At 60.4% G+C, this 9,686-nt stretch overlaps 1 protein-coding gene and 1 long non-coding RNA gene across 6 annotated transcripts in view; one reads left to right on the forward strand and one right to left on the reverse strand.

The window, feature by feature from the left end:
• ZNF710 (zinc finger protein 710) overlaps positions 1-7,921 on the reverse strand; it is a 27,226-nt gene extending 19,305 nt beyond the window's left edge. Inside the window, exon 1 of one of the 5 annotated variants that reach the window (XM_084531754.1) lies at positions 7,421-7,921. The gene's annotated coding sequence lies outside the window, so the exon portion shown is untranslated. Of the gene's footprint in view, positions 1-3,607; positions 4,167-6,714; positions 6,821-7,420 lie in introns of those variants that run through there. The other 4 variants (XM_084531760.1, XM_084531758.1, XM_084531756.1 and 1 more) reach the window with 4 other exon arrangements.
• Positions 6,894-8,941, forward strand: LOC311442481. The gene is made up of 2 exons (XR_014696660.1): positions 6,894-7,089; positions 8,649-8,941. It is a non-coding gene; the product is annotated as an uncharacterized lncRNA (long non-coding RNA).
• The last annotated feature ends 745 nt before the right edge of the window (positions 8,942-9,686 follow it).

Below are 9,686 nucleotides of genomic sequence, written 5' to 3' on the forward strand. Positions count from 1 at the left end.
ACGGCCTCAGCGTGCCACCAAGGCCACCCGCTGTGCTCACACGAAGCTGTGTGCTCCGGGTACTTAAAGGATGGAAAGCCCAGAAAAATCTGCCCGCAGTGAAACGAATATTTGGGACAAGAGGGAATGGCCTCAAGTTGCACCAGGGGAGGTTCAGGTTGGAAATTAGGAGAAAATTCTCAGAAAGAGCAGTCAGGCTTTGGGACGGGTTGCCCAGGGAGGTGGTGGAATCATCGTCCCTGTGGGTGTTCAAGGGAAGGCTGGACGTGGTGCTTGGGGACATGAGAGTGGTGGTAGGGGGTGGCTGCACGAGATGAGCTTGGAGGGCTTTTCCAAGCTTAATGATTCTGGGGCCACTTGTGCCCCACATCACCCACACCAAGGGGCTGGCGGTGCCCCTGGCAGCTCCCCATTGCCCCCCACCCGGCCTCACGCAGCCCCCCCAGCCCCACGCAGCCCGGAGCAGAGGGAGCCGAGCTGGGAGCGGGTGGCAGCGCCAGCCCCGCACCGCACGGGCAGAGCTCGCTGGCTAACGGCATGGAAAATGCAGCGGATAAGCTGCTGGCCGTGCTGGGGGGAGGCTGGAAATGTTTGTATTTTACTAGTCTTTATAAATATTTGATACCTTTTATACCATGGCCACAAGGCTGCTTTTATCTAACGCATTTTCCCCTTGCTTTGGCAACTGTAAGGGCCTGCTTGAACTACCTCCAGTCCGCATTTTCAAAACAATATGCATAATTGCTATATTTTGCACTCTTTCTTCTTACAGCAAGAAAGTCCTATAAATATACAGAATATTCAACTGTTGAAATAATTTGCTTATATGTGTCCCTTGTTGATAATCATAAAATGAAACCAAACCACTCAAAACCCCCCAATAAATCAAGGCTTACTCTCTGCAGATGAGTTCTGCAATTACCCTGATGGGCTTCTGAAGCACATGCTGAATGGCCAAAGCATAAAACGGGGAAGGAGAAGAAGAAATTCAACAAAGGGGCTTGGCACCACTGACAAAAAGGCTCCACAGTTCTGTCTTCTGGACAGTAATTTTCCCCTGGAGCGCGCCAGTGCCTACAAGCTCAGGCCCTCAGCCCGCAGCCCCCTGGGGAAGCAGCCGGGGGCTGAGCGGTGGCCACGCACGGGCACAGGCTGCAGGACGAGGAGCTCCGTAACCACACAACAGCCAACGGGAACGTGTTACTGGCAGCTACAGGGGACTGACAAGAGGCAAACAAAGAAGGACAGGTCAATCAATGCCTGAAAATTATAACTCTCCGGTGGTGCAGAGAAATGAGATTGCAATCAGCCACGTACGGAGCTATTGAAGTTCAAGTCTTGTGCTGACCTGTTTGCAGATGGCCGGAGGGCGAGCACTGGAGAGCGGCAAGGCTTCCATCAGGGACCAGCACGAGCCTCACCATCTTTGTTTGGGTCCAGCTCCCCAGAATATCCCTTCTTAAATAATAATTCATGTTTCCCAACAGCAGCCGGCTGGACCGGGCCTGGGACACACCCGGCAAAGCTCAGCACCTTCTTACCCAGACCCTGAGGAGGCCACGGACCGGCAGGGATGGCGCCTGCCTGCCTCCTGCATGGGCCCGGCTCTGGTCAGCAAGCCATGGCCAAAATTTCCATTCAGCTCTGTCCCCAGCACTAACATCTGAGCCCTGGCCGGCACCTGCAAGTGGGAAGCAGCAGGAGAGCTGAGACAGAGCCGCGGTGACACTGTGCCAGAAAGATAAGGCGAAGGAGAGGAATGGGTAGAGCGCTGAACGGCCGCACGTCAGAGCACCGGCATCCTTCTCTTACTCATTGAGAGAAAGAGAACAGCATATTAAATTTTAAACAAAGGCCTCCCCATGGGAAAACCTCCAAACACCGTCCTCCAGCTCTCTTTTATTTCCAGCCCTGCTCATGCTGAGCTCACACGAGCCGAGGCTCCGCTCTAGAACGAAACCCGCAGCTGGACGGAGCCGGGGCTCTGCAACGGGGACCCCGCGCACCCCAACCTCTGCTGGGGGAGTGAGGGCAGGAGGGGAAAGAAATGGGGAGCCCCTGGAGAAATGAACATAGGAGAAAAAAGAACAGGGAAAGGAGGGACCTTGATAAATGCCAGGGAAGCACTGGAGAGCAATGCAGTGCTGAGAGAAGGGGCAGAGAGGGGAGAAGCGACCTGGCCCCATGGTGCAGGCGCACTGGGAAGTGCTGCTGCTGCCAAACAGGACAGCCAAACCCAGGGGACAGATGCACCCCAAGGATGGACATACCCCGGGGCTGCCAGCACTCAGCCCCTGCCAGCTGCTGGCTTCTGCCTCAGCTGCTCCTGGCCTCATCCCGTGAGCCGCGGGACCTCCCCACGTACCACTGCGGGACCGTCCAGGGCACGGTGCAGGCGTGGAACCGGGCTTTCATACGGACAAGCCATGCAAGTAAAGCCCTGAACATGTCCATGCGCTGCTTCCTAGTCAACGTACATCCCTCCCCCAAACTGGCGTGCTGAGATAAAAGCTGTAGAGCACAGACTGGCGTTCCCTAGGTCAAAGCTTCTGGTGCCTGCCATGTGCCTGGCTGCAAGCAGCATGGAAGCACGCTGGTTGTGGTGGCACACAGAGCATGCTGCAGAGCCACTGGAAAAAGATGAAGAATAGAGTTTTGATTTTAACTGAATTTACTCATTTCAGTTGCTCTGTGTCACAGAATTAATTTAAAATACAGTTGCCCTGCAACTCGCTTTTCTTGCTGCAGTACTGAAGCCTCAAAGCACACCCAGCCATTCCATTTTTAAGCTGTTTTCAGGCCAGCACGGTGCTGGCTGCTGGGCACTTCTACCAGCCTAGGGTTTGGAGCTGCCACTGCTGCCCCAGCCACCCCACTCCCTGCTGCCCCACACCACAGCCCCAGCCCCCAACTCCTCTTCATCAGCCTCACCTTGCACAAGGCTCCTGGCCCGACAGCGCAGCCCCAACCTGCTCCGCTCACCTCTACCACCCACCCGTCTGCCCAACCACCGCCATCCCAAAGCTGCAGGAACTCCAGCTGGCAAATGTTCTCCACCAAAACTCGTCTCCTTGCACGTCTGCCTTCCCCAGCACTGCACGGTGGGGAGGAGCAGGGCAGCACTGTGCATCCCCTGCTCTGCACGACCCTACTTCACAGGCAGCTGGCGTCCTGCCCTCCTGTGCTCCACTTTCCCAAGAAGAAAGCACCGCTGCACGGGAGCCCTCCCGGGCTGCCACCCTCCTGCCGTCCCGCCCGCGTTCCCGGCCGTGGCTGCACACCGAAGCCCTTCCCCTGCCTGAGCTGCCAGCAGCAATGCTCAGGTCCGCTTTGTGGTTTAATGTAGTTATCTTTTAACCTCGGAAGGTGACAAATAGTTACAAAATTTCTTCCTTCGTACATTATTTCTCAGCTACTGACTTGGAATTTCCTCTGCCACTGCGCTCCCCGTCACGCGGTGCGGATTCCCTAGTTCCGAGTAACTTCTGGAACATAACTAACGAATTTAACCGTGGAAAGGGCTTCACTCATGTGCCCACCTCCCTGCCCACACCAGCCAGACGCTGCTGAGCCCCGCAGTGCCTGCACCCTCGCCGCGGTAATTTACCTCCATTTACCTCGGTTTAATTTCGCATCTTGCCTCTGCAGTGCCTCTTGCGCTCCCCCAGTTACTGGACTACTTCACTTTTTACTCCCAAACTATGCGAGATTTATAAAATTCCAGATGAATTTTCTACAAGCTTTTTCCTCTCCCCACGCAGAAGTAATTCAGACACCGCCCTTCTACCTCAGTTTCTCTGTTATGAAACTAGAGGTGGCCTGGGAGGGAAGGGAGAGTGGGAAGTTAGGTTTCTTCTTCCCACTTGAGAACATTCACGGAAACTCAGAAGACCTGACGTTTAAAAAAGAGAAGCTTCCCGCCCGCTCACTTCTCCTTTACTAAAAAGACTGTGATATCTTGTGAAGACCGTTACACAAACGGGGAGGGAAATGGGAGGACGGCGTTATCACAAGCGCTACGAGGAAGCTGTGTACTTTCCAAAGAAGTTTTGAGGCAGGCTACTTACATGTTGTTTCTATTTCTGTTGTTAAAATGCTCTATTGTCATTCAAATGACTGTCAGACAGCTGAGAGCAAAGACCACCATGGGGAAAATTTAAAATCCCCCTCTGTCCCCTTCAATTTAAAGTTTGAGAAAGAAAATGCATTGCTTGCTCATTCTCCAAGCAGGCCTCCATCAAAATCAAGGGGAAGAAGAGTGATGGTTGCTTAATTTCTCAAATAAAAAATCCTCCGCGATTCACACTCCAGTGAGAGTACTCCTGAACACCACCCTGTATTTCACTCCATTGCCATATACATTTGAAAGACACTATTTTTTTAGGGAACCGCAGCTAGAGGCAGGCAGGCTGAGTTGGCCCTGCCTCTCCGAGCACCAAAGTCACCGTGTGGTACCACGGCGTGGTTGTGAGAAGGACCCAGGGTGGGAGTGAGAGCAGTGTGCAGGGGTGGAAGAGGGAAATGCGGAATGGCAGGACAGGGAAAAGCCCCTCACAACTCGATCCCAGCCCCGTGTCTCAAGGTCCAGCTGCGCTGGAAGGCAAAAGTCCCACGGGGACGGGGGCTGCCGGCCACCCCAGGCAAGGCAGAAAGGAGACGACCGCAGCTCCTCGAACACATCTGAGCCACCCAGTGACTTTCTTCCAGCCAAAGCTGCGGCTGTCTCCATGGCAAGCCAGCCCTGTGCAGGTATTTTGAGACATTTCATTTGCTGCCATCAGTGTTCAAGTGGCCACAGCACCCCTGTCTCAGGCTGAGTGGGCTCTGTGGGCACAGGACAAAGCTGTGGTTCCTGTCTGCCTGTGCTTAACAGCTTGCAGGATGAGATGTAAAAGGTCAAGGAAAACCAAAAACCCATGGCAGGTAGTGGAGGGAAAGGGGAGCAATGGTCATAAAACTGTAGGAAAGCCTCTGATCCAGCCAGGCAGCAGCAGCATGCACAACTCTCTGCTTACTCTGCCTCCCTTCCTTATTCTTTTGGCCCTGATTTGGCAAAATATCCAAGTACACGACTGCTCCGGCTGAAATTAAGACTGCTTCAGCAGATGTTGAATTGGAGCCTACCTCGCAGCACCAGTAAGCATACAGAGACACGGCCTGGATCAGCACGGCACGTTTGCCTCTAACGCTCACTTTGGGTCGTACGCTGGCATGCTCCTTGCAGTACGAACCCATTGTATTGCCTGCTCATTAACATTTCTAGCTGTTCGGTACAGGACAACATTTGTGCTCATCCCTCCCCACACTGTTTCCTAACCTAATTTATAAACAAAAAGCCTTCTTTGCATTTTAGTCCAATAAAACCAACTAAAAATACCTTCTCAGAGATTAACCCAACCCTAGCGATGTCAAAAGAAACAAGCAGACCCTTTACTTGGGCACCGTGGAAGAAGGCTCTATCCACCACAGGCACCTACTTCTGAGCTCCTGAGTTCCCTCCTAAGATCAGGTTGGGAATGTTTCTCGGTGTGTATCTGAGCCCAAGTTACTATAATCTAACACACCCCTTTACAGGGAGATAAGGTGATCAGTGTCCACAGAGGGCATTCATTTAAGCCTGCTGGTAGAACAAGCAGCCTCAGCATCACACTTACTTAGCCCCTATCTCTGGTGGCTCTCAGTTACAAGAACTTGCCAGACTCCCATGACTGCTCCCTGCGAGTGGGGGGGCGCGCTCCCATGCCTCTGCTGACAGGGAACGCGGTGCCACAGCTGCTGTTCCTCAATTCACTGCCCGAAGGCCGTTACCCCCGAAGGGCTGCACAGGGGGTGGCGAAACCAGTGCCCCTGCTCATGACTTCCCTGAGGTTTCCCCGGGAGCACCGTGCTTTTAGGGTCTCCCACTAACCTAAGGCACGTTCATAGCAAGGTGATGGCCAGGCCAGACGGCCCCCACAAACCAAACTGGAACTGTGCTTACTGGAACGGTGCTTACTGGAACCGCAGAGCGCACCAGCTCATCAGGCTGGTTCACATCAGTGACACCCAGCAGCAAACGAGCTGAACTCGTCCCTGCTGCGCGGGGCAGCGTCCTCCCGCCTGCAGCCCCGGGACGGGTTGTGCGGCCGGGCGCTGGGCGCGGTGAGAAGTTCGGCTCCTCGGATGCCATCTTCCCCTTGCATCATCCCACCTTCCCTTCCCACACGGAGTGCTGACAAAGGAGCTACTAATGATTGACTAATTAATTAATTGTAACTAATTCAACCGCCGCATCCTGCTGATTCTCAGGAGCTACCAAGGGGCCGCACAAAGTTCCGAGAGCCGCTCTCCCTGGCCCGAAGCGCGACCGAGCAGGCGCTGCCCGGACACAGCCGGGGGCCCGGGCCCGGCCCCTCCCGCGGCTCCGCAGCCCCCGGGACGCCGGGGCACAAAAGGAGCGAAGCCCCGGGGTCCGCCCGGCCCGGGGGTGGCCTCTCCCTCCCGGGCACGGCTCCCCGGGGATCCCCGGTTATTGCCCCTCCCGCCGCCGGGGCCCGTCCCTTCTCGCCGGAGGTGCCGGTGGGCGCCCCGCAGGTCCCCACCCGGGCAGCGGCGGCGGCTCGGCCGCCACCTCCAGCAGCCCCGCGACCGCTCCCAAACTCGGGGCAGCCTCGCCGGGGGAAGGCGTCTCCGTGCCCCCCCCGGCGCCCCGTGCCGGCCCCGCGCAGCGCCTACCTGCCGGCTCTCCTCGCCCCTCGGGGCCGCGCGGTGCAGCCGCAGCCCCGCGGCTCCCCCCGGACACCGGCGCGGGACGAGCGGGTGACAGGCGGGGGCGGGGGGGGGGGGACGGCGACGACACTCGCGACAGCGCCGCGCGCGCTGCCAGCCGCGACCGGCCCCGGGGGCGCGGGGGGGGTCCCGGCAGCGCCCCCCCCTCCCCCGCCGCGCGGCCCCGGCCACGCGCGTTCCCGGCACGCCCCCCCCCCTCCCCCCGCTCCCGCACCCGCACCCCCCCGGCCTCCCCCGGCCGCCGCGCCCGGTGCCGGTGCGGGGTCCCGGTGCGGGGTCCCGGTGCGGGGCCGCCGCCCCCCGCCGCTCCCTCCTCAACAGGTACGTGAGCGGAGCGGCCCCGCACCGAGCCGGGCCGAGCCGTGCCGGGCCGCCCCCGGCCCCTCTCCCCTCCCCGCCCCACCGCAAGTTTGGCGGCCCCGCGGCCGCGGAGAAAGTTTGCGAGCGGCGGCGGCGAAACTTGTGGGCGAGGAGCGGGGCGGGCGGACCCACGTGCGGACCGGGCACCGCCGGCGCCCCGCTCCCTCCCTCCCTGCCGCCGCCATCGCTCCCGGCCGGGCGCGGGGAAGGTGGAAGCGGGCGGGCGGGCGACATGTTGGCGGCCCCGGCCGCGGGCCTGCGGCCCCGGGGGCGCGGGGCGGCGGGGACTCACCGTGCGCTCCCGCGGCGGCTCCGCAGGGCGCGGGGCGGCGGCGGCGGCGGCTGCGGGCCCGTGGGCCCGGCGCTGGGCGCGCAGGAAGGAAGGAAGGAGGGAATGAGGCAGGCTGACGTGAAGGGATGCAAAACAGCTCCTCCTAACTCGGCCGGGAGCGAGGAGCGCGGCGGCGGCGGCGGGGCCCTTTATCTCGCCGCCGTGCCCCCGCGTCCCCCCCGCCGCGCCCGGACAAGTTTCCCGGGCTCCGAGCGGCTTCGAGCGGCCCCGCGCCCCCCGCCCGGCCCGCTCCGGCCGCCGGCTCTGCCCGGAGCCGGGCCCGCCCCCGGCACCGGCCGCGGGGAACAAAGCTGCGGGGCGCGGCTCGCCCGCCGGGGCCGCGACGCTGCCGGGAGCGGGGGCGGCCGCCGACCGCCGGGACCCCCGCGCCGAGCCCGGGCCGGCGCTGGCCGCGACCACCTGTGGCGGAGCGGCCCCGGCCCGCGGGGCGCAGCGGGAGAGCGAGCAGCCGCCGCCGGCGGCCCCGGCCCCGGGCGTGCGTGGGGACGCGCCCCCCGTGTGCGGGGCCTGCTGCCCGCCGGGGCTCCGGGGGCCGCTGCCGTGCTCCCCGGCCGGGGGCACAGCTCCGCACGTGGCTGCCCGTGGGGCTCGCCCCCGGCGCGCGTCCCCCGAGCCCTGCCCTGGCGCCGGGCGGCAGCCGGGCATCGCCGTCCTGTCCGCACGGTGGGGCCCTCGGGCCGGGGTGTACCGCGGGGAGCTCGGCTCTCCCCTGAAGGGAAGGCCGGCCGCCCCTCGGTGGGCAGAATTTCCCGTATTCCCCAAACCCCAAAGCATGCCGTGGTTGGGGGTTGCTGTTCAGGCCCCCTGGAGGTGGCAGGGGTGGGTGGAGGGGCTCTGGGGAGCGGGAGGGGGCTGCAGTGGCAGGAAGGGGGCACAGGGTGGTGGCAAGGAGTGGTGATGGCTGCCAGGTCCCTTGTGGCTGCTGCCAGGGGACAGGGGCTGCGATGGGAGAGGAGGAGGAGGTGAGGGTCTCCTCCTGCAGGGAGCAATGGAAGAAGGAGCGAAGGCAGCAGGGATTCAGCTGATGCATGTGAAGGCAGAGACTCATCTCCATGGAAGCAGAGGGAGCTGGACAGACTAATCACAGCGAAGAGTTTGTCTGAAAATGCAGTCCTTTGTCTCGCAGACAGACTTTTCATTTTCATTATTTTTTTTTGTGTGTTCTTAGGTGAAAACTGGTGTTTCCAATACACCTAAACTCTCAGTGATCACGGTTATCACTTCACATATCTACACTGCTTGTGGAGTGCTGGTCCAGCAACCCTGGATTATCATTTCTGCTCTCTGACTGGCCTGGTTCAAAGCTCTGCCAGAAACCAGACCCATCTGATGCAAATATTCATGGCACTGACACTCTCCTCCTTGTGCTTGCAATCCTTGCTCACTGCGTGGGCTTTGTTAAGGATGGAATTTGCCTGTGCAAATATTTGCAAATATTAAAGGATCACCAGTAGGGCTGAAGCAGACTGGTGTCCCCCCGCGCAGTACAGGGGGCGCAGAAGTGGCTGGGGAAGGATGGGGACGCTCGCACAAGTGGCGCAGAGATGGCAGCGGTGGGCACGGGGCGAGTACGGGCGGCCCAGACCAGGAAGGGCGCTGGGGCAGGAGGGGCAGCGGCTGGGGAGCCAGGCGGCCTGCTGGGGAGCAGCCCCTCGGCCAATCGGCATGCGCGGACAGGGGCCCCTGGGCAGCGGCAGCCAATGGCGCCCTGCGGACACGATCCGGCAGCGCCCTAGAGCCCCGCTGCAGCCGTGGGGCCCGTGGTGGTGTCACCCTGCTGGGCCGCGGAGCTCACTGCCCCTCCTCAAAGGAACGGGGAGAAGGTACGATGGAAAAGGGCTCCAGGGTTGAGATAAGGACAGGGAGGTTGCTCACCAATTACTGTCATGGGCAAACCAGACTCAGCATAGGGAGATTAATGTAATTTATTGCCTATTACTAACAGACTAGTGCGGTGAGAAACTGAAAGCAAAGGACCCCCCCCATCCATCCTACCTCCTCTCCCTGAGTAGTGCAGGGGAACAGAGATTGGGGGACAGGCCGTAACACTTTATCTGCCACTCCTTCATGGTCCCTCTCTGCCCCTGCTCCCCATGGGGTCCCTCCCACGGGATGCTGTTCTTCCTGAACTGAGCCTGCGGGGGCTGCCCACAGGCAGCAGCTCTTCAAGCACTGCTCCCACATGGCTCCATCCCATGGGGTCCAT

The sequence above is a fragment of the Aythya ferina genome (assembly GCF_964211825.1).
Source record: "Aythya ferina genome assembly, chromosome: 11".
Lineage (NCBI taxonomy): Eukaryota > Metazoa > Chordata > Aves > Anseriformes > Anatidae > Aythya > Aythya ferina.